This window comes from Dendrobates tinctorius, unplaced genomic scaffold, assembly GCF_039654945.1.
Source record: "Dendrobates tinctorius isolate UK_male_01 unplaced genomic scaffold, ASM3965494v1 ptg000060l, whole genome shotgun sequence".
Taxonomy (NCBI): Eukaryota; Metazoa; Chordata; class Amphibia; order Anura; family Dendrobatidae; genus Dendrobates; species Dendrobates tinctorius.
In genome coordinates this window covers 51,295,717-51,319,245 of record NW_027361728.1, presented here as the reverse complement: position 1 = coordinate 51,319,245, position 23,529 = coordinate 51,295,717, and positions in this window count along the sequence as shown.

Genomic DNA, 23,529 nt, shown 5'->3' with positions numbered 1-23,529 from the left:
GGTATGTGAAAACAGCTCCATGGAGTAATCAGTAGTATGGCCTGCGTCATCCTTCAATCTTGGTTGGGGTGAAGGACACAAGGAAAGGTGTGGTTCATGAACATGAGCCTCCAATGACGACTCAGTGCTTTTACTTTTTACAACTGAAGAAGAGGAGGCGATAGAGCTGGAGGCTGAGTCAGCAATGTAAGACAAAACTTTTTCCTGATGCTCTGGCTTTAAAAGCGGTTTGCCAACTCCTAGAAAACTAAGCGTTCGAGGCCTTAAGTAGCCAGACGATGACGCAGGGTCAGCACCTCCTGCATTCGGTCCTATTTTGCTCTTGCCACTACCATCAGATCCACCACCAACACCATCATTACCAGCTGCCAACCCCCGCCCAATTCCACGGCCTCTTCCACCAGCCTTCCTCATTTTTGGTAGAAATGTAGACAAAATCCAACAAACTATATAGTATGTAAAACAAGGTGTCTATAGGACAGGGGAGATTTTGAATTTCTGCACACACTTTTGGACACTGGACACTTTTGGATTGTGTGAGGCCCACTGATATCTGAGCGCTATGTGACAAGCTCGATGGCACAGCTGTGACCTAAGTGACTAGAGGATAAGTGAGAGTTTGAATCTCTGCACACACTTTTGGACACTGGACACTTTTGGATTGTGTGAGGCCCAATGAATATCTGAGCGCAATGTGACAGGCTTGATGGCACAGCTGTGACCTAAGTGACTAGAGGATAAGTGAGAGTTTGAATCTCTGCACACACTTTTGGACACTGGACACTTTTGGCTTGTGTGAGGCCCAATGAATATCTGAGCGCTATGTGACAAGCTCGATGGCACAGCTGTGACCTAAGTGACTAGAGGATAAGTGAGAGTTTGAATCTCTGCACACACTTTTGGACACTGGACACTTTTGGATTGTGTGAGGCCCAATGAATATCTGAGCGCTATGTGACAGGTTCGATGGCACAGCTGTGACCTAAGTGACTAGAGGATAAGTGAGAGTTTGAATCTCTGCACACACTTTTGGACACTGGACACTTTTGGATTGTGTGAGGCCCAATGAATATCTGAGCGCTATGTGACAAGCTCGATGGCACAGCTGTGACCTAAGTGACTAGAGGATAAGTGAGAGTTTGAATCTCTGCACACACTTTTGGACACTGGACACTTTTGGATTGTGTGAGGCCCAATGAATATCTGAGCGCTATGTGACAAGCTCGATGGCACAGCTGTGACCTAAGTGACTAGAGAATAAGTGAGATTTTGAATCTCTGCACACACTTTTGGACACTGGACACTTTTGGATTGTGTGAGGCCCACTGATATCTGAGCGCTATGTGACAGGCTCGATGGCACAGCTGTGACCTAAGTGACTAGAGAATAAGTGAGATTTTGAATCTCTGCACACACTTTTGGACACTGGACACTTTTGGATTGTGTGAGGCCCACTGATATCTGAGCGCTATGTGACAAGCTCGATGGCACAGCTGTGACCTAATTGATGAGAGGATAAGTGAGAGTTTGAATCTCTGCACACACTTTTGGACACTGGACACTTTTGGATTGTGTGAGGCCCAATGAATATCTGAGCGCTATGTGGCAAGCTCGATGGCACAGCTGTGACCTAAGTGACTAGAGGATAAGTGAGAGTTTGAATCTCTGCACATACTTTTGGACACTGGACACTTTTGGATTGTGTGAGGCCCAATGAATATCTGAGCGCTATGTGACAGGCTCGATGGCACAGCTGTGACCTTAGTGACTAGAGGATAAGTGAGAGTTTGAATCTCTGCACACACTTTTGGACACTGGACACTTTTGGATTATGTGAGGCCCAATGAATATCTGAGCGCTATGTGACAGGCTCGATGGCACAGCTGTGACCTAAGTGACTAGAGGATAAGTGAGAGTTTGAATCTCTGCAGACACTTTTGGACACTGGACACTTTTGGATTGTGTGAGGCCCAATGAATATCTGAGCGCTATGTGACAAGCTCGATGGCACAGCTGTGACCTAAGTGACTAGAGGATAAGTGAGAGTTTGAATCTCTGCACACACTTTTGGACACTGGACACTTTTGGATTGTGTGAGGCCCAATGAATATCTGAGCGCTATGTGACAGGCTCGATGGCACAGCTGTGACCTAAGTGACTAGAGGATAAGTGAGAGTTTGAATCTCTGCACACACTTTTGGACACTGGACACTTTTGGATTGTGTGAGGCCCAATGAATATCTGAGCGCTATGTGACAAGCTCGATGGCACAGCTGTGACCTAAGTGACTAGAGGATAAGTGAGAGTTTGAATCTCTGCACACACTTTTGGACACTGGACACTTTTGGATTGTGTGAGGCCCAATGAATATCTGAGCGCTATGTGACAAGCTCGGTGGCACAGCTGTGACCTAAGTGACTAGAGGATAAGTGAGAGTTTGAATCTCTGCACACACTTTTGGACACTGGACACTTTTGGATTGTGTGAGGCCCAATGAATATGTGAGCGCTATGTGACAAGCTCGATGGCACAGCTGTGACCTAAGTGACTAGAGGATAAGTGAGAGTTTGAATCTCTGCAAACACTTTTGGACACTGGACACTTTTGGATTGTGTGAGGCCCAATGAATATCTGAGCGCTATGTGACAGGCTCGATAACACAGCTGTGACCTAAGTGACTAGAGGATAAGTGAGAGATTTAATCTCTGCACACACTTTTGGACACTGGACACTTTTGGATTGTGTGAGGCCCAATGAATATCTGAGCGCTATGTGACAAGCTCGATGGCACAGCTGTGACCTAAGTGACTAGAGGATAAGTGAGAGTTTGAATCTCTGCACACACTTTTGGACACTGGACACTTTTGGATTGTGTGAGGCCCAATGAATATCTGAGCGCTATGTGACAAGCTCGATGGCACAGCTGTGACCTAAGTGACTAGAGGATAAGTGAGATTGGATTGCTTTTAAAAAAGCAGTTTGCGGAGCAGTGGGTAAACAGCAATGCCAGCCTGTCAGGAAGCCTTAGAAGGCAGCCCAACAACCAAAACCACTGATACACCACTATATAGCCTCCCCTTGCACTGCACACACAGTGACTGGTGTGTTGTGCAGGCCAAATCGCTAGCAGCAGAAGCAGTTTTTTGGTCTTCTTCCCTGCCTAACGCTCTCCCTACAGAATCAGCAGCAACCTCTCCCTATGCTAAGAACGGCAGAAGTAAGATGGCGGTCGGCGTGCACGCCCTTTTATACCCCCTGTGACGCCCACCAAAGCAAGCCAATCACTTGCATGCCCTTCTGAAAGATGGTGGTGACCCGTGCCTATGTCATCACATTGCCCACAGTGTCCATGGATCCTGATTGGCTGAAAAAGAGCGCAAAACAAACTTTTGAAACGCGACTTTGGCGCGTAAGTCGCCGACCTCGTGGCCGACCTCATCCTAGGGTCGGGTTTCGTTTCATGAAACCCGACTTTGCCAAAAGTCGGCGACTTTTGAATTTTTTCAACCCGTTTCGCTCAACTCTAAACTCCACTTCTGCTGTGTGCACCACGAACACCTCTGCCAAGCTGACCCTGGCCCGTACGGCTCGTGTGAGAACCATCACCGCTGCTGTGTGCTGGGAATGCCTCAAGCAACCGATTTACCAGAGTTGCTTGTTTATTAGCCAATATTAGGTCAAAGTTCTCCTGTGGCATGATGTTTTGTAATTTGCCTTTGTAGCGTGGATCCAGGATGCTGGCCAACCAGTAGTCGTCATCATTCATCATTTTTGCAATGCGGTGGTCCCTTTTTAGGATCTGCAAGGCATAATCTGACATGTGGGCCAATGTTCCCGTTGTCAATGATGCACTGCGAGTGCTGGTTGGAGGAGCACTTTCTGGCAAATCCACATCCCTCCAGTTACGCACAAACCCTGTACCAGACCTTGCCATGCCAACATTTTCACTTGCCCCACGAGATGCATCCTCCTCCCCTAAGTAATCATCCCCATCATCCTCCTCCTCCTCCTCTTCTTCCTCCACCTCGTCCAGGAGAGGTCCCTGAGCAGACAATGGCTGAATGTCATCAAGGATTCCCTCCTGCTCTTCCTCCTCATCAACATTGGCTGCAGAAGCCTGCTCCTTAAGGTGCGTCAAAGTTTGCATGAGCAGACGCATAAGTGGGATGCTCATGCTTAGGATGGCGTCATCTGCGCTTACCAGCCGTGTATCCTCCCATAAATGCATTATGGCCTGCCTCTGCTCATACAGCCGTTCCACCATGTGCAGGGTGGAGTTCCACCTTGTTGCAATGTCGATAATGAGGAGGTGGTTGGGAAGGTGGAGCAATCGCTGCAGCTTCTGCATACGAACGGAGTGTACAGACGACCGGCGGATGTGCGCGCACAGTCTTCGCACCTTCTGGAGCAGGGCTGTTAACTCCGGATAATTTTTGAGGAAGCACTGCACCACCAGGTTCAAGGTGTGAGCCAAGCAAGGTATGTGGCTGAGTTTTGAAAGGGCTATGGCTGCCACAAAATTACGGCCGTTATCACTAACTACCTTGCCTGCCTCAAGATGTACACTGCCCAGCCATGACTCAGTTTGTCGCTTCAAGTACTCGGCCAGCACCTCAGCGGTGTGTCTGTCATCCAAACACATCATCTGCAACACAGCCTGCTGACGCTTTCCACTAGCTGCTCGATAGGGGGACACCTCGTGTGCAACAGTGGCAGCTGCAGATGGAGTGCCCGTACGACTGCGCTCTGTGGACGAGCTTTCGCTTCTGGAGGAGGAGGAGGAGGGTCGAACGCCTACAGCCAACTGTTTCCTATACTGCGGGCTAGGCAGCACTGTCCCACCACTGCTGTCCCCTGTGGACCCTGCATCCACCACATTAACCCAGTGCGCAGTGATGGACACGTAACGGCCCTGGCCATGCTGACTGGACCATGCATCAGTTGTGAGGTGCACCTTTCCGCTCACTGACTGCTTGAGTGCATGGACAATGCGGTATTTCACATGATGGTGGAGGGCTGGGATGGCTTTGCGAGAGAAGAAGTGGCGACTGGGTAGGTTATAGCGTGGTACTGCATAGGCCATGAGTTCGCGGAAAGCTGCGCTTTCCACGAACCGAAAGGGCATCATCTCAAACAAGAGTAGTTTGGCAATGTGGGCGTTCAAACCCAGTGTACGCGGATGAGAGACTGAGTACTTTCTTGACCTACTCATAGTGTCTGGGAGGGTGAGCTGGACTTGAGAGCTGCATATGGTGGAAGTAGCGGTGGACAGGGCGGACTGAGAGAGGGTTGATGATGGTGATGGAGTTGGTGTTCTTTCTGATGGCCTAGAATCAGTCTTTCATTGATATAACAGTGGGATTCCCTGACTGCTGTGGCCTTGCAACGACACCTCAACATTTGCTGCTGTGCTAACCGGTGGGCTTACAGTGGGTGAAACAATGTAGCGTTGCTGACTACCTTCGTTGTGATCAGTTGCACATGTGGCACTTGAGGTTTGGTGTTGTGTCCACGCTTGCAAGTGCATGGTGTTTAAATGTCTAAGCATGCAACTGGTATTCAAATTTGTCAGATTTTTCCCTCGGCTAAAGGTCTTTGCGCACTTCTTACAGATAACCTTGGCCTGATCATGAGGATTTTGTTCAAAAAAGTGCCACACTGCACTCTTCCTACTTTGGCAGACATTTTGCGGCCTAGCACGCTGTGATCTTTTGACCCTCTGGACAAGCTGTCCAGCAACTCTTTTGATTTTTGGAACCTGTCTTTGGAGTGCTCCGGGCCTGCCAGATAACAGCTGTTGCGATGTCGATGTCTGCTGTGGATGCTCCTCATCTGAGCTATTGGAAGCAGCACCCTCTTCCCCAATGGATGCCAATCTGGGTCCACAACTGGGTCATCCATCACCTCCTCTTCAATGTCATGTGCACCTTCCTCTGTGTCACCGTGTATGGTGGTATAGTGTGCGGGAAGGGGCACCTGAGTCTCATGAGGGTCAGAATCTGGCTCTGTACACTGCGAGAACAATGTAGTGCTCTGAGTGAATGTACCAGCAGAATCATCCATCAGCGGCTGTGCATCAGTGCACTCCATGTCAGATTCATCTTGGCCTGGGTAATTCACCATTTGACTTGATAATCCAGGCATGGTATGTGAAAACAGCTCCATGGAGTAATCAGTAGAATGGCCTGCGTCATCCTTCAATCTTGGTTGGGGTGAAGGACACAAGGAAAGGTGTGGTTCATGAACATGAGCCTCCAATGACGACTCAGTGCTTTTACTTTTTACAACTGAAGAAGAGGAGGCGATAGAGCTGGAGGCTGAGTCAGCAATGTAAGACAAAACTTTTTCCTGATGCTCTGGCTTTAAAAGCGGTTTGCCAACTCCTAGAAAACTAAGCCTTCGAAGCCTTATGGAGCCAGACGATGACGCAGGCTCAACACCTCCTGCATTCGGTCCTATTTTGCTCTTGCCACTACCATCAGATCCACCACCAACACCATCATTACCAGCTGCCATCTCCCGCCCAATTCCACGGCCTCTTCCACCAGCCTTCCTCATTTTTGGTAGAAATGTAGACAAAATCCAACAAACTATATAGTAATGTAAAACAAGGTACAAGGTGTCTATAGGACAGGGGAGATTTTGAATTTCTGCTCACACTAGTGGACACTGGACACTTTTGGATTGTGTGAGGCCCACTGAATATCTGAGCGCTATGTCACAGGCTCGATGGCACAGCTGTGACCAAAGTGACTAGAGGATAAGTGAGATTTTGAATTTCTGCTCACACTAGTGGACACTGGACACTTTTGGATTGTGTGAGGCCCACTGAATATCTGAGCGCTATGTCACAGGCTCGATGGCACAGCTGTGACCAAAGTGACTAGAGGATAAGTGAGATTTTGAATTTCTGCTCACACTAGTGGACACTGGACACTTTTGGATTGTGTGAGGCCCACTGAATATCTGAGCGCTATGTCACAGGCTCGATGGCACAGCTGTGACCAAAGTCACTAGAGGATAAGTGAGATTTTGAATTTCTGCAGACACTTGTGGACACTGGACACTTTTGGATTGTGTGAGGCCCACTGAATATCTGAGCGCTATTTCACAGGCTCGATGGCACAGCTGTGACCAAAGTGACTAGAGGATAAGTGAGATTTTGAATTTCTGCAGACACTTGTGGACACTGGACACTTTTGGATTGTGTGAGGCCCACTGAATATCTGAGCGCTATGTCACAGGCTCGATGGCACAGCTGTGACCAAAGTGACTAGAGGATAAGTGAGATTTTGAATTTCTGCAGACACTTGTGGACACTGGACACTTTTGGATTGTGTGAGGCCCAATGAATATCTGAGCGCTATGTCACAGGCTCGATGGCACAGCTGTGACCAATGTGACTAGAGGATAAGTGAGATTTTGAATTTCTGCTCACACTAGTGGACACTGGACACTTTTGGATAGTGTGAGGCCCACTGAATATCTGAGCGCTATGTCACAGGCTCGATGGCACAGCTGTGACCAAAGTAACTAGAGGATAAGTGAGATTTTGAATTTCTGCAGACACTTGTGGACACTGGACACTTTTGGATTGTGTGAGGCCCACTGAATATCTGAGCGCTATGTCACAGGCTCGATGGCACAGCTGTGACCAAAGTGACTAGAGGATAAGTGAGATTTTGAATTTCTGCTCACACTAGTGGACACTGGACACTTTTGGATTGTGTGAGGCCCACTGAATATCTGAGCGCTATGTGACAGGCTCGATGGCACAGCTGTGACCAAAGTGAATAGAGGATAAGTGAGATTTTGAATTTCTGCAGACACTTGTGGACACTGGACACTTTTGGATTGTGTGAGGCCCAATGAATATCTGAGCGCCATGTCACAGGCTCGATGGCACAGCTGTGACCAAAGTGACTAGAGGATAAGTGAGATTTTGAATTTCTGCAGACACTTGTGGACACTGGACACTTTTGGATTGTGTGAGGCCCACTGAATATCTGAGCGCTATGTCACAGGCTCGATGGCACAGCTGTGACCAAAGTGACTAGAGGATAAGTGAGATTTTGATTTTCTGCTCACACTAGTGGACACTGGACACTTTTGGATTGTGTGAGGCCCACTGAATATCTGAGCGCTATGTCACAGGCTCGATGGCACAGCTGTGACCAAAGTGACTAGAGGATAAGTGAGATTTTGAATTTCTGCAGACACTTGTGGACACTGGACACTTTTGGATTGTGTGAGGCCCACTGAATATCTGAGCGCTATGTCACAGGCTCGATGGCACAGCTGTGACCAAAGTGACTAGAGGATAAGTGAGATTTTGATTTTCTGCTCACACTAGTGGACACTGGACACTTTTGGATTGTGTGAGGCCCACTGAATATCTGAGCGCTATGTCACAGGCTCGATGGCACAGCTGTGACCAAAGTGACTAGAGGATAAGTGAGATTTTGAATTTCTGCAGACACTTGTGGACACTGGACACTTTTGGATTGTGTGAGGCCCACTGAATATCTGAGCGCTATGTCACAGGCTCGATGGCACAGCTGTGACCAAAGTGACTAGAGGATAAGTGAGATTTTGAATTTCTGCAGACACTTGTGGACACTGGACACTTTTGGATTGTGTGAGGCCCACTGAATATCTGAGCGCTATGTCACAGGCTCGATGGCACAGCTATGACCAAAGTGACTAGAGGATAAGTGAGATTTTGAATTTCTGCAGACACTTGTGGACACTGGACACTTTTGGATTGTGTGAGGCCCACTGAATATCTGAACGCTATGTCACAGGCTCGATGGCACAGCTGTGACCAAAGTTACTAGAGGATAAGTGAGATTTTAAATTTCTGCTCACACTAGTGGACACTGGACACTTTTGGATTGTGTGAGGCCCACTGAATATCTGAGCGCTATGTCACAGGCTCGATGGCACAGCTGTGACCAAAGTGACTAGAGGATAAGTGAGATTTTGAATTTCTGCAGACACTTGTGGACACTGGACACTTTTGGATTGTGTGAGGCCCACTGAATATCTGAGCGCTATGTCACAGGCTCGATGGCACAGCTGTGACCAAAGTGACTAGAGGATAAGTGAGATTTTGAATTTCTGCAGACACTTGTGGACACTGGACACTTTTGGATTGTGTGAGGCCCACTGAATATCTGAGCACTATGTCACAGGCTCGATGGCACAGCTGTGACCAAAGTGACTAGAGGATAAGTGAGATTTTGAATTTCTGCTCACACTAGTGGACACTGGACACTTTTGGATTGTGTGAGGCCCACTGAATATCTGAGCGCTATGTCACAGGCTCGATGGCACAGCTGTGACCAAAGTGACTAGAGGATAAGTGAGATTTTGAATTTCTGCAGACACTTGTGGACACTGGACACTTTTGGATTGTGTGAGGCCCACTGAATATCTGAGCGCTATGTCACAGGCTCGATGGCACAGCTGTGACCAAAGTGACTAGAGGATAAGTGAGATTTTGGATTTCTGCAGAAACTTGTGGACACTGGACACTTTTGGATTGTGTGAGGCCCACTGAATATCTGAGCGCTATGTCACAGGCTCCATGGCACAGCTGTGACCAAAGTGACTAGAGGATAAGTGAGATTTTGAATTTCTGCTCACACTAGTGGACACTGGACACTTTTGGATTGTGTGAGGCCCACTGAATATCTGAGCGCTATGTCACAGGCTCGATGGCACAGCTGTGACCAAAGTGACTAGAGGATAAGTGAGATTTTGAATTTCTGCAGACACTTGTGGACACTGGACACTTTTGGATTGTGTGAGGCCCACTGAATATCTGAGCGCTATGTCACAGGCTCGATGGCACAGCTGTGACCAAAGTGACTAGAGGATAAGTGAGATTTTGAATTTCTGCAGACACTTGTGGACACTGAACACTTTTGGATTGTGTGAGGCCCACTGAATATCTGAGCGCTATGTCACAGGCTCGATGGCACAGCTATGACCAAAGTGACTAGAAGATAAGTGAGATTTTGAATTTCTGCAGACACTTGTGGACACTGGACACTTTTGGATTGTGTGAGGCCCACTGAATATCTGAGCGCTATGTCACAGGCAGAAATTGGCTAGTGTATCACAAACTACAAGGTGTATGTAGAATTGGGCAGAGTAGGAATCTCCCTATAGTGCAGGTCTGTAAGAACGGAACATGTCCTCGACTTATTCTCACAGAGTGACACAGATAGCTTCACTGTGGCTGTGATAACAGCCATTACACAGTACTGTGTGAGGAGCGAACACCGCTGTATGGTGTGAAAACATGCACGCTCAGTATCTCAGCAGGACAAAAAAAAAAATTGGGATTGCTTTTAAAAAAGCAGTTTGCAGAGCAGTTGGTAAACAGCAATGCAGCTGTCAGGAAGCCTTAGAAGGCAGCCCAACAACCAACACCACTGATACACCACAATATAGCCTCCCCTTGCACTGCACCCCCTGTGACGCCCACCAAAGCAAGCCAATCACTTGCATGCCCTTCTGAAAGATGGTGGTGACCCGTGCCTATGTCATCACGTTGCCCACAGTGTCCGTGGATCCTGATTGGCTGAAAAAGAGCGCAAAACAAACTTTTGAAACGCGACTTTGGCGCGTAAGTCGCCGACCTCGTGGCCGACCTCATCCTAGGCCAAAAGTCAAAAGTCGGCGACTTTTGAAATTTTTCGACCCGTTTTGCTCAACTCTAGCGGACAGCACTCTAAGGTGTAGGTCTGGAAAAACAGAAAAACTCCTCGGCTTTTTTTTCCAGTCACACCCAGATAGCTTCTATTTGTCCATGATGCCAGCCGGTACACAGTAGTGTGTGAGGAGCGTACACCGCTAGACGGTGTGTGAAAAAATGAACACTCAGTAACTGACCAGGACAAAATAATAAAATTTGGAGTGCTTTGAAAAAAGCAGTTTGAACAGTAGTGTGCACACAGCAATGCAGATAGCAAGTAGCCTTAAAAGGCAGCCTAATCACCACCAGCGCTGCTGCACTCAACAAAAATCCTCCCCTTTCACTAGACACTAACTGTACAGTAAAAAGCGCTATCAGCAGAAGCAGTTCTTTTTTCTTCTTCCCTGCCTAACACTCTCCCTGTTCAGAATCAGCAGCAGCACCTCTCCCTATTGTATGATCGGCAGAAGTAAGATGGCGGTCAGCATTCACAGCCTTTTATACCCTCTGTGACGCCACACAAAGCCAGCCTATCACTTCAATGCCCTTCTCTAAGATGGTGCTGGCCGCTGCGCATGTCATCGCATTTCCCACAGTGTGCGTCCTCCATCATTGGGTGAGAAAAGGCGCTGAAAGCATCATTTGAAATGCAACTTTGGCGCGCTGATCGGCAACCTCATGGCCGACCTCACGCTAGGGTCAGGTTTCGATCGGCGAAACCCAACTTTGGCGAAAGTCGGCGATTTTTGAATCTGACCGACCTGTTTCGCTCAACTCTAGTCAATACCATCATATGATATAATTGTGCTTCGAGGACCTCACAAACAACTCTCAAAGAGTTTCCAGGAGCAGGAGAATGGAATAGTGATGAGTAATGTCATCACCCAATAGAAAGAAGCTGGATGTGACAAAGTGCAATGTTATGTGACAGCAATCACATGATCACATGATACTGCATCGCCACATCAATCTATCACATTGCCATCACATCATATGGTCATGTGATGCACAGACACATTCTAAGTTCATGCCCATAAGACCACCACATCACACTCTAATGTGCCACATAAAACACGCCCCTAACCACAGGAGCATTACTGACTCCCCTACAGGATACGAATGCAATGAGATCATATAACGAAACAAGTAATGCTAAACTATATTAAAAGGCCTCACCTAGGAAGAAAAAAAGGAGGGCATGGCTGTGCTCCCTAAACTCTACTTTCAAAAACAAAATATAAGTGGGAGCACAAAAAGACTGGCATCACGTAACTATATGATCAGAGGCAACAAGGCATCGACGTCTGTCCATGTAAGAAAATAATGAAATGTTCAGATAATGCGTGATTTTGCACCCATCAAACTGTGTGACCATTACAATCTCCTGCAACAACAGTTTGCTTGTGAAACATCTGCTTCTCATAAAATCAAGCTATTAGCAGCTAAAGCATTAGCTATCAGCTATTAGCAGCGTCTATTATCAGCTAAATAAACAATGACAAAACATACTGGAACACCCTTAGGGCCCCATCACACATAGCGACTCACCAGCGATCCCGACAGCAATATCAACTTGTCAGGATCGCTGGTGTGTTGCTACATGATCGCTGGTGAGCTGTCAAACAGGCAGACTATAAACATTTGGATGGTCCATTTTCTACTCTGCAGCAACGATCTAAAACATTACTTCATAGTAGTTCAGCTACAGACAATCATTACAGTAGCTGCTGGAGAAGTGATTGGTCTGTCAGAGAAAGCCAGAGTCCCCAATGTGAAGACAGAGATGGATTATTGCTGTCCTTAGGCGCCTTCTATATCACTGTATACAGAGCGTTAAATGAGCACTTCCATCTTTATACACAGTGGTGATGTGATAGCTGTGCATAGGGAGGGAGCAGGAGCTGCTGGTTCATAGGAGACCCAGTCATTTCTGCAATGAATCCAGGCTGCATTTCCACTGTAACTGGGGCTAATATATCATCTCCAGTTAGAATAGGAAATAAAATTAAATTTATATATTTAAACATTGAAATCACCCCCCACCTCCCAAAGGTCTCTTATGCGCAATTAAATAAGCAAATAAATAAAAAATAATAGGTACAAATGGATAAAAAATTAAAAATAATGCCACTATTAATCCAAATCACTGTTACTAGCCACGCCTCTGTAAAAAAATGTCTTGATACATTAAAAATAATTGTTACATAATGGTGATCAAATTTTGTAAGTGTAATTTAGTAATCCCTTGCTCGAAAAAACAAGGATATGACTGTTAGACTTCTTCCTCACAGGAGGAATCCCAAGCCTTGCTTTCTGCGGTCTCCCATTCAGTTTCGACCGCAGAGAAGGCTGCTTAGCAGAGACATCGATTCCAGCGTCTTGCTCAGGCTATTGCTGTCGGTGGCCAGAGGTCACATGCTCAGATCCTGTTGCTGCTCCGATTGGACCACTGTGATGGTCCCAGAAGGCTGCAGCTATAAAAGGTCCGCATGGCTGCCCGGCCATGTGCTAGTATAAAACTCTACTCATGTGTGCATGGATGTATGCATGTATCTGGTGACTGACTCATTATGATCCCCTACCCTCGGGTTGTGCATCTGGTAGGGTGTTTGAGCTATCTAGCGCCAGACTGTGCCATCCAGCACTAGGCACGAGAGTAAAGCATCTATTAGTAGTGACCACCTGTGCAGCGCCGTGCGCAACTAGTGTGCTTTCCAAGCCCTAGTTAGGGTGGTTAATGGCATCCACCAGAACGGTACTGTATGCACTTAGTGCGGTAAGCATCTATCAGCTGCACCCTGTGACTGCTAAGAGGGCACAGCGTTCATTAAGTGTCCATCAGCTGCACCCTGTGACTGCTAACAGGGCACAGTGTTCATTTTGCAACTCTGTGAAGCAACAGAGTTTGCTTCCATTCACACTGGGTGAGGCTATCCCTCATGTGAGCAAGCCTTCATCCACCTTCGTGTTCCGCCATTACTCAGCAGCAGGTTCCATCTCTGCACGGTGGACCCCGGGCTGTTAACGTACCTCATATCATCTCATATCTCCATTTTTATTTTTTGGTGCATTCCACCTGCCCTAACAATGACATTGACAATGAAGGCCACGTATCACGAAAAAAAAAAACTTGAATATCTGATTGAGAAAACATTTTATAGCTCTTTAAACCACGTGTACAAAATTCATGAAAATCTGCTTAGTCAGGAAAAGGGGTAAATATTCCAATCTTGAACTGGTTGATGTTTTATATTCATTAAAGTAGTTATTCCATAAATTGAATTATTAATTTCTCATCAAATAATGTTTCTTGTGTAAAAAAAATAAATTTGTGGACTCAATACCCAAAGGATGTGATTGTACAATATGTACAGTCATACTGGCAAATATACAGCTTTTCAGAGACAGAAAAAAAAATCTTATTATTTCATATTTGATCTTTCCTTTCATATTTGTGCTTGATATTTGCTTTCAGCACAATTTTACAAAACTTTACCATAACACAAAAGTATGAAAAATATATTTTTAGCCTGGTATCCATCTCTGTGTGACATGAGAATATTGTGTTTTCACTTGACTTGAATTGAAAGTGTTAGCAGAGTTTAGAAAATATGCTAATTCTAGCAAATAGAGCAAAATATAAATCCAAACAACAACTAAATAACTTTTTAATTATATCAACTGTTAAAACGCAGATGGGAGATATGAGGGGAGAATATGTTCTGGCAACCAGTTGGGTTTATTTAAATTTTTCTCCACTAATAGATTAAAACTACGAGGGTGACCTATTAACAATATTTTTCTATGCAAAATGAAATTTCAACCTCCTGTAGATGAAGCAATATATCAGCGCTGCAGCATTTTTCATAGTACTGAAAATACTTTTAGAGACATTATTCTGAGACAACTCCATTTTTTGCAGCAATACATTATCAGAACAGCCTTCAGAGATGATATATTACCGTAAGTGTGCCACTATCCAAAAGTAGATTCAAAGGACTAGAGTGTAGACAGTCAACATTTTCTCAGCACTGAATTTATACAGTAGCATTAAATCACCTTCGATGGAACCATTACAGTAACTGATCAACCCTGTCATTTGCTGGAAAAACACAAGTATTCAATCTTTAAGATTCTCTTAATGTTACTTGTTCTACTATGCAGTAAAATGTCAGGTTCATCCAGATCTACCTGCATTCTAAATATAAGAACAAAGAAAATGCCAAATTAGTTTGAAACCTTTGGGATATTTTGTGGAGCATAACAAGATTACATTGTATCTTTGGTGGCGGGGACACTTCACCAAGCAGTGTTCTTACATGTAAGTGTATTTGTAAATCTATGCCTTTTTTGTGCTTGCATACTTGGGAAGTTTTACCCATATATACTTCAATACAATGGGTCTTGAATCTTAGTTTGAATCTTTATATATATACCTAAACATGCAGGACTCTCATTGCTTGTATATATGTGAATCTCCTTAATGGTGCTTAGTAGAGATGAGCGAGTATACTCATTGCTGGTGTTTTCCGGAGCATGCTCGGGTGATCTTCGAGTATTTTGGCGTGCTCGGAGATTTCGTTTCCGTCGTCTCAGCTGCATGATTTGCGACTTGTAGACAGGCTGAATATATGTAGGAATTCCCTAACAAACAGGCATTCCACACATGTATTCAAGTTGTCTAGCAGTCACAAATCATGCAGATGAGAGGAAAAAAACAATCTCCGAGCACGCCAAAATACTCAAAGTTCACCCGAGCATGGTCGGAAAAACCCGAGCAACGAGTATACTCGCTCATCACTAGTGCTTAGCGGAACTCTGTATTTATCTAATTTTGTGATGCATTTTTTTTTACATTTCAAATACATTTCTTTTTATGGGTTATGTAATTTATGGGCTTTCATTGATCTTCTTTTGTCAAACAGAGATCAGTGCAGTGGTTCATTCAACTTTTTACCTGTTTTAAATTTAAGTCAAACTATTATTCAGATTCAGGAAAGATGTATATCTTTGTACTGTGTTATCCAGTAGATATGTGACTCTTCAGATTTTGTATTAGTCTAGCCTGATGAAGAGACCTGAGTAGTCTCGAAAGCTTGCAATTTGTTACCATCTTTTCAGTTAGCCATTAAAAGGTATCAACCACTGAGGACTCTCAATTCTGAATATTTTACTAGTCAGATGGTCATTTTCATTGTACGTGCCTCTGCATTCTGAAGTTCAGTAATGGCACAGAAGGATGCCAGCACACATCAAACAACTAGCAACATAAGCATGAGCAAAGTTAAAGTGGGTCTCCAGTTTCAAAATACAACACCCTAAAAAGTTTGATTATTTCTGAAAAAAAAGAAAATTGCTGCTTTGACTCTACCTTTTCCCTCATTTTATCAATACAGCCAATCTCTGGGCTCAGTGGTCATGCCTAGATAGACAGTAGAAAACTGCTCAGCCCAGTGGTCCTGAGTTGTGCTTGTGACTTTACAGTTGCAGTAATGTTGATAGAGACTTACATTTTTAATAAAAAAGGCACAGCAAAAAAATTGTGTGCACACATAAACAAGGCATGTACAGTTGTGGCCAAAAGTATTGACACCCCTGCAATTCTGTCAGATAATACTTAGTTTCTTCCTGAAAATGATTGCAAACACAAATTCTTTGGTATTATTATCTTCATTTAATTTGTCTGAAATGAAAAAACACAAAAGAGAATGAAGCAAAAAGCAAAACATTGATCATTTCACACAAAACTCCAAAAATGGGCCAGACAAAAGTATTGGCACCCTCAGCCTAATACTTGGTTGGACAACCTTTAACCAAAATAACTGCGACCAACCGCTTCCGGTAACCATCAATGAGTTTCTTACGATGCTCTGCTGGAATTTTAGACCATTCTTCTTTGGCAAACTGCTCAAGGTCCCTGATATTTGAAGGGTGCCTTCTCCAAACTGCCATTTTTAGATCTCTCCACAGGTATTCTATGGGATTCAGGTCTGGACTCATTGCTGGCCACCTTAGAAGTCTCCAGTGCTTTCTTTCAAACCATTTTCTAGTGCTTTTTGAAGTGTGTTTTGGTTCATTGTCCTGCTGGAAGACCCATGACCTCTGAGGGAGACCCAGCTTTCTCACACTGGGCCCTACATTATGCTGCAAAATTTGTTGGTAGTCTTCAGACTTCATAATGTCATGCACACGGTCAAGCAGTCCAGCGCCAGAGGCAGCAAAGCAACCCCAAAACATCAGGGAACCTCCATCATGTTTGACTGTAGGGACGTGTTCTTTTCTTTGAATGCCTCTTTTTTTCCTCCTGTAAACTCTATGTTGATGCCTTTGCCCAAAAAGCTCTACTTTTGTCTCATCTGACCAGAGAACATTCTTCCAAAACGTTTTAGGCTTTTTCAGGTAAGTTTTGGCAAACTCCAGCCTGGCTTTTTTATGTCTCGGGGTAAGAAGTGGAGTCTTCCTGGGTCTCCTACCATACAGTCCCTTTTCATTCAGACGCCGACAGATAGTACGGGTTGACACTGTTGTACCCTCGGACTGTAGGGCAGCTTGAACTTGTTTGGATGTTAGTCGAGGTTCTTTATCCAACATCCACACAATCTTGCGTTGAAATCTCTTGTCAATTTTTCTTTTCCGTCCACATCTAGGGAGGTTAGCCACAGTGCCATGGGCTTTAATCTTCTTGATGACACTGCGCACAGTAGACACATGAACATTCAGGTCTTTGTAGATGGACTTGTAGCCTTGAGATTGCTCATGCTTCCTTACAATTTGGTTTCTCATGTCCTCAGACAGTTCTTTGGTCTTCTTTCTTTTCTCCATGCTCAATGTGGTACTCACAAGGACACAGGACAGAGGTTGAGTCAACTTTAATCCATGTCAACTGGCTGCAAGTGTGATTTAGTTATTGCCAACACCTGTTAGGTGCCACAGGTAAGTTACAGGTGCTGTTAATTACACAAATTAGAGAAGCATCACATGATTTTTTGAACAGTGCCAATACTTTTGTCCACCCTCTTTTTTATGTTTGGTGTGGAATTATATCCAATTTGGCTTTAGGACAATTCTTTTTGTGTTTTTCATTTAAGACAAATTAAATGAAGATAATAATACCAAAGAATTTGTGTTTGCAATCATTTTCAGGAAGAAACTGAGTATTATCTGACAGAATTGCATGGGTGTCAATACTTTTGGCCACAACTGTACACAGTTTATTAGATATCAACATTCCTAAAGGTAAAACAAACTAAAACTATCAGATTAAAAACAATTAAAACACACTATTAAAATCAACCAGTCAAATGGTGACCATATTGTGAACTGGCCCTTCATAGCATATTTTTTCCCCTCAAACTGTCCTGAAGAAAAACGTTAATTTTATAAGTAATATGCAGGTTTAGGGTGGAATGCGTTGTATCACGTCATGGCACCTAATTTTGTCTCTTGGATGACTCAGTAAGTTAACCCTAGGTGATTATCATACTGGATATCACATTATTTTTCATTCTTGTTGCATGTACAGAATTGTTCTAAAGTTTTGGGAAGGTGTTAAAATAACAGCTGCAAAGTAAGTATTGCTAAAAAAAAATAGGTGTTCAAAATTTATTTTAAACAATGAAGAAACTGCAAAGCTATTGCACAAAACAAAATTAATTCATTTGGGGTCAGTATTAGAAAGGAGCAAATCTGACAAAATTCATATTTGCCTAATCTTGTAGATTTTATAGGGTTTTTTGATTTATAGCAAAGTTATTCACTATATATAAAATGCTCCAATTGATGATCTGATAACTTGTTAAACCCCAGAGCATAATACACAAAAGATAAAAAAAAACTTACAATTTCCTGATACCACTACCGCTGCTGCCCACTGTTCGCCTTCCAATCCTCTACACTTATTCTTTCGGCTATTAAAGGGAATCTGTCACCGGAAATTTGCAGGCTATGTAAATGCCCTGTGTCCGATCCGATGGGCGGTGTTTCTTCTTCTTTTCTCCACCCCATCCATGGCCAAAGTCCGCAATATTTTCAGGAATTAGAGTAGTTCTCCATATTTCACGTGTGCGCAAAGCAATCTTGCCTCGTGCACATGCAGTATGCTTTGCCCAACTATGGGCAAAGCCGAAAATCATTACTGCATATGCACCGGTACACTATGTCCCAGAACACAGTGAAATACTTACAGACATAGCGTACCGGCTCATGCGCAGTAATGATTTTTGGCTTTGCCCGCAGTTGGGCAAAGCATACTGCTCTTGCGCGAGGCAAGATTGGTTTGCGCACGCGCAAAATATGATGGAGAAGAGCTACTCTAATTCCTGAAAATATCACAGATTTTGGCCACGGATGGGGTGGAGAAAAGAAGAAGAAACACCGCCCATAGGACTGGACACAGGGCATTTACATAGCCCGCAAATTTCCAGTGACAGATTCCCTTTAAACAGCAACTCAGGCAAAGATTTCTGGTATTTAGCATTGCTTTGTCATCCCTGTATGCTGATGTGGTAAACATGTTGATGTCACATTATTATGACGTGACTTGCAATCTTGTGAGTCACAGTGAATTCCAAGGCCTAGTCTCGGACAGACAAGTGAAATGTATTTTTTTAACCTTTTGTTCGCTCTCTGTGGCTGATATTTTGCTGAATTCACAAAGAGCAGATTGAAAAAAATCTGTATTCCAGAAAAATATATATATTTTTTTAAATTGAGCACAATTTAATTCCACTCAAATACATTTTCCATTCTCTTGTAACCAACCTTTGCCTTCAAAACTGCCTCAATAATTCAAGGTACACATAGCTAAAATTAGGTATTTTGTAGAATTGTTGTCAGGTATATGAGTAGTCAGTAATACCAAACAGGTGAGATAGTGATAATAATTTTCATATGCAGGTTGAAACACAATTAGTAACTGATACAGAAGCAGCGGCATAGGAGGCCTTAAACTTGATGATGAGCAGCCAATCTCTGCTACAAAAATGAGGTTGTGAAAGACAATTTCATGTAAAAAAAATTCAAAGTAGACCAGGGTTTCGAAATGTGCTGTGTAGAAACAGTGGTGGACAAAATGAATCTTAGTCCAGCAAATGGGCTGTGAAATTCTAAAATAGCGCTGCCTTGCTGGCCCTCATCTTTTATAGTGGCTGAGATAGTCCCCTTAATTGGCTGTGTTAAACCATGTGATGTGACAGCTGCAAGGCATTATTGAGAAGCTCACTCAGCCACATCTGACATCATGAGCTTGTTCCCTGGCTGCTATAAACTTTAGCAATGTTTGAAATGGTGCAGGGCATTTTTTATGTTAACTTTGCAAACTGAATCACCAATTGTTTGAATTCAAAAGGATCTTTGAATTTCAGGAAACTAGATTCTAAGTCACTCTGCAGTGGATCGATCCATTCATCTATATTTTCTTTTTTGATTATTTAAATTTGCATTTTCCTCTAAAGTGAATGGGAAGGAGACCTTCACATATTCCATGTCAGGGAAATTAAAACCTACCATTGGTATTTTCTTTTACATTTTAATTATTAACCTGTTATTTTATTTTATTTAATTCATGCTGTCAAACTCAACATATTGCATACAGTGGCATCTAAATGTTTGAGCACCCTTAGTCAAAATCACTGTTATTGTGATTAGTTAAGCAAGTTGAAGATGAAATGATCTTTAAATGGCCTAAAGTTAAAGACTATTATTATTATTATTATTATTATTATTATTATTATTATTATTATGCATTTATATAGTGCCATTTATTCCATGGTGCTTTACATGTGAAAAAGGGAAATATAGACAAGTATAATAAACATGTGTAAGACAAGGCACACACAAGTACATAAGGAGAGAGGACCCTGCCCGCGAGGGCTCACAGTCTACAGGGATGGGTGAGGATACAGTAGGAGAGGGTAGAGCAGGTCGTGCGGTGGTTCAGTAGACCGAGGATCATTGCAGGCTGTAGGCTTGTCGGAACAGGTGGGTCTTCAGGTTCTTCTTGAAGGTTTCCGTTGATGGTGAGAGTCTGATGACACATTTACTTGTATTTTAACAGAAAAAACATGTTTTCTTGTTTTAAATTCTAAAAATTACAAAAAGAAAAATAGGTTGATGCAAAAGTTTTGGTACCCTACATGGTTAGCACCTATTATCAATCAAGGACCCATATAAAAAAACAGTAATGGGTTAAACTCATTTGATATAGTACAACACAACAGAGGTAGGAAAAAGACATGCAGAGTATATGTACCCAAAAAAAAATACTTTATTAGCTTAATACATACAATACATTAATAGTAAAAATGGAGGCTGCTAAGCACACATGCAGAGGAACATAGGAATATGCAGGAGGAGAAGATGCCTGAGAATTATAACATAAGTATAGCATATCCCCCTGAGAATACTGTAATAAGTTAGATAGAACTTTGCAAGATCTATGCACCATCTAACCTTCAGCTGGTTGGTCATTTTGGTCACATATCTGCAAACGGGGTGGTCCCCCTGTACTAAAAGAATCCCTGTGCGGTTGGAGCAAAGGAAAGCTTTGGCCGATGAGCAAAAGCACATCCATGCCTCCCAGCTTGTGGCAACTTTCAAGCCTGGCAATCAATGCTGGGGAGGATGTTAGGGGGGGGTTAATGTTATGCGCTGGGATTTTTCTGCTGCACGGGCCTGTGGTCTCCCATTCCCGTCTGGCCACTGAGACTGCTGCTCATCTCAGGTGTCGGTCCCGGTGTCTTGCTCACGTTCATGCCATATGTTTGGTTACTGCTTACTCTCCAGCTAAGTCTTTAATAACCAGTAGCATACAGGTACAGCTTTGCACTCTGGAGGCTAAGTCCAGAGATCACTTTACTGTGCATGTCCGTGATGTGGCATCTTCCTATTGGAGGTCGGACGTCAGCTGCACAGGTGATGTGGCAGCTCCAGATTGGTCAACAGGCAAGGTCCTGTCCATCTGGACATGAGCCTGATGTATAAAAGGCTCTCAGAGGTGCATGCCGGTGCGCTAGTATCATTTATCATTGGTGTGTGTGAGTGGGTACGCTACCACTCTGTATAAATTTGAGTGTGTTTACATACCTCTTGAGTTTTAACCAGTTAGGGCTTTTTGCACCCGCTTGGCTTAGCATCGGTTACTGAGTATTGTGCGTTCTGTTCATACTGCGTGGAGTTAGCGCAGTCTTATTAAGGAGTTTGCTCGCTGTCTTTACTTCATCATTGTTCACATTAGCAGCGGATTTACATCTCTGCACGGTGGACCTCGGGTTGCGATTGCACTTTAATTTTTATTTTATTTAATGCGATCCGCTAACCCTAACATAAGGCTGGAGTAGACTGGGTTTTTATAAGGCTGGGAAATTTGCATCACTTGGCCTTTCCTTCTGATGATAGTGAACCAGCCATAACCTTAATAGGCTAATTTAGGTCTGAAAGTGCATAAAAAAATCCCTTCGCGATAACACGGAGGACCGTGATTAAATGAACAGCCGATGTGAGAAAAAAGTCCTCCAAACTCAATGCATATATGTAAATGATAAAGAATTTTATTTGAAGCAAACAAAAATAGTTAAAAAGTTTAAAAATGGAGATGTAAGCAGACCATGCAAGAAATAAAAAAGCAAACACTGAGCAAATATGGTATACAAATAGGTTGCATCAATGCAAGACCTTGCAAATCAGGCTTAAATCAATGAGTAGGCAAACTCACGAGGTTACATTATAAACAGGACAGAGTCATCATAGATAAAGTGCAAGGTGCAAGTGGTAAATTCATAGAACATGAAAAAAGGCGCAGATAGAAGTACTGGATGGTGCTGGGGTTTGTTTCTGGTAACTCCCATGAAAAAAAGATAAACTAAGTAAATACAATATATAATACCAATGGTAGAGAGGAAATAGTTCATGGGAGAATCCAGAGAAAATATAAGAGATATAGCAGGTGGCCAGATAGGGATTTATGTACAGTATTAAAAAAATATAGAGCTAAATCAAATCTATGACCAACACTAAGATATAGATACCCTGGCTCGAGTGTATCCCTTGACCTCCTTGTACACCATATCTGCTCAGTGTTTGCTTTTCATTTCTTGTATGGTCTGTTTGCATCTCCCTTTTTTAACCTTTTAACTATTTTTTGCTTGCTTCAATAAAATTGTTTACCATCTATATACATATACAGTGGGGCAAAAAAGTATTTAGTCAGTCAGCAATAGTGCAAGTTCCACCACTTAAAAAGATGAGAGGCGTCTGTAATTTACATCATAGGTAGACCTCAACTATGGGAGACAAACTGAGAAAAAAAAATCCAGAAAATCACATTGTCTGTTTTTTTTTTCATTTTATTTGCATATTATGGTGGAAAATAAGTATTTGGTCAGAAACAAAATTTTATCTCAATACTTTGTGATATATCCTTTGTTGGCAATGACAGAGGTCAAACGTTTTCTGTAAGTCTTCACAAGGTTGCCACACACTGTTGTTGGTATGTTGGCCCATTCCTCCATGCAGATCTCCTCTAGAGCAGTGATGTTTTTGGCTTTTCGCTTGGCAACACGGACTTTCAACTCCCTCCAAAGGTTTTCTATAGGGTTGAGATCTGGAGACTGGCTAGGCCACACCAGGACCTTGAAATGCTTCTTACGAAGCCACTCCTTCGTTGCCCTGGCGGTGTGCTTTGGATCATTGTCATGTTGAAAGACCCAGCCACGTTTCATCTTCAATGCCCTTGCTGATGGAAGGAGGTTTGCACTCAAAATCTCACGATACATGGCCCCATTCATTCTTTCATGTACCCGGATCAGTCGTCCTGACCCCTTTGCAGA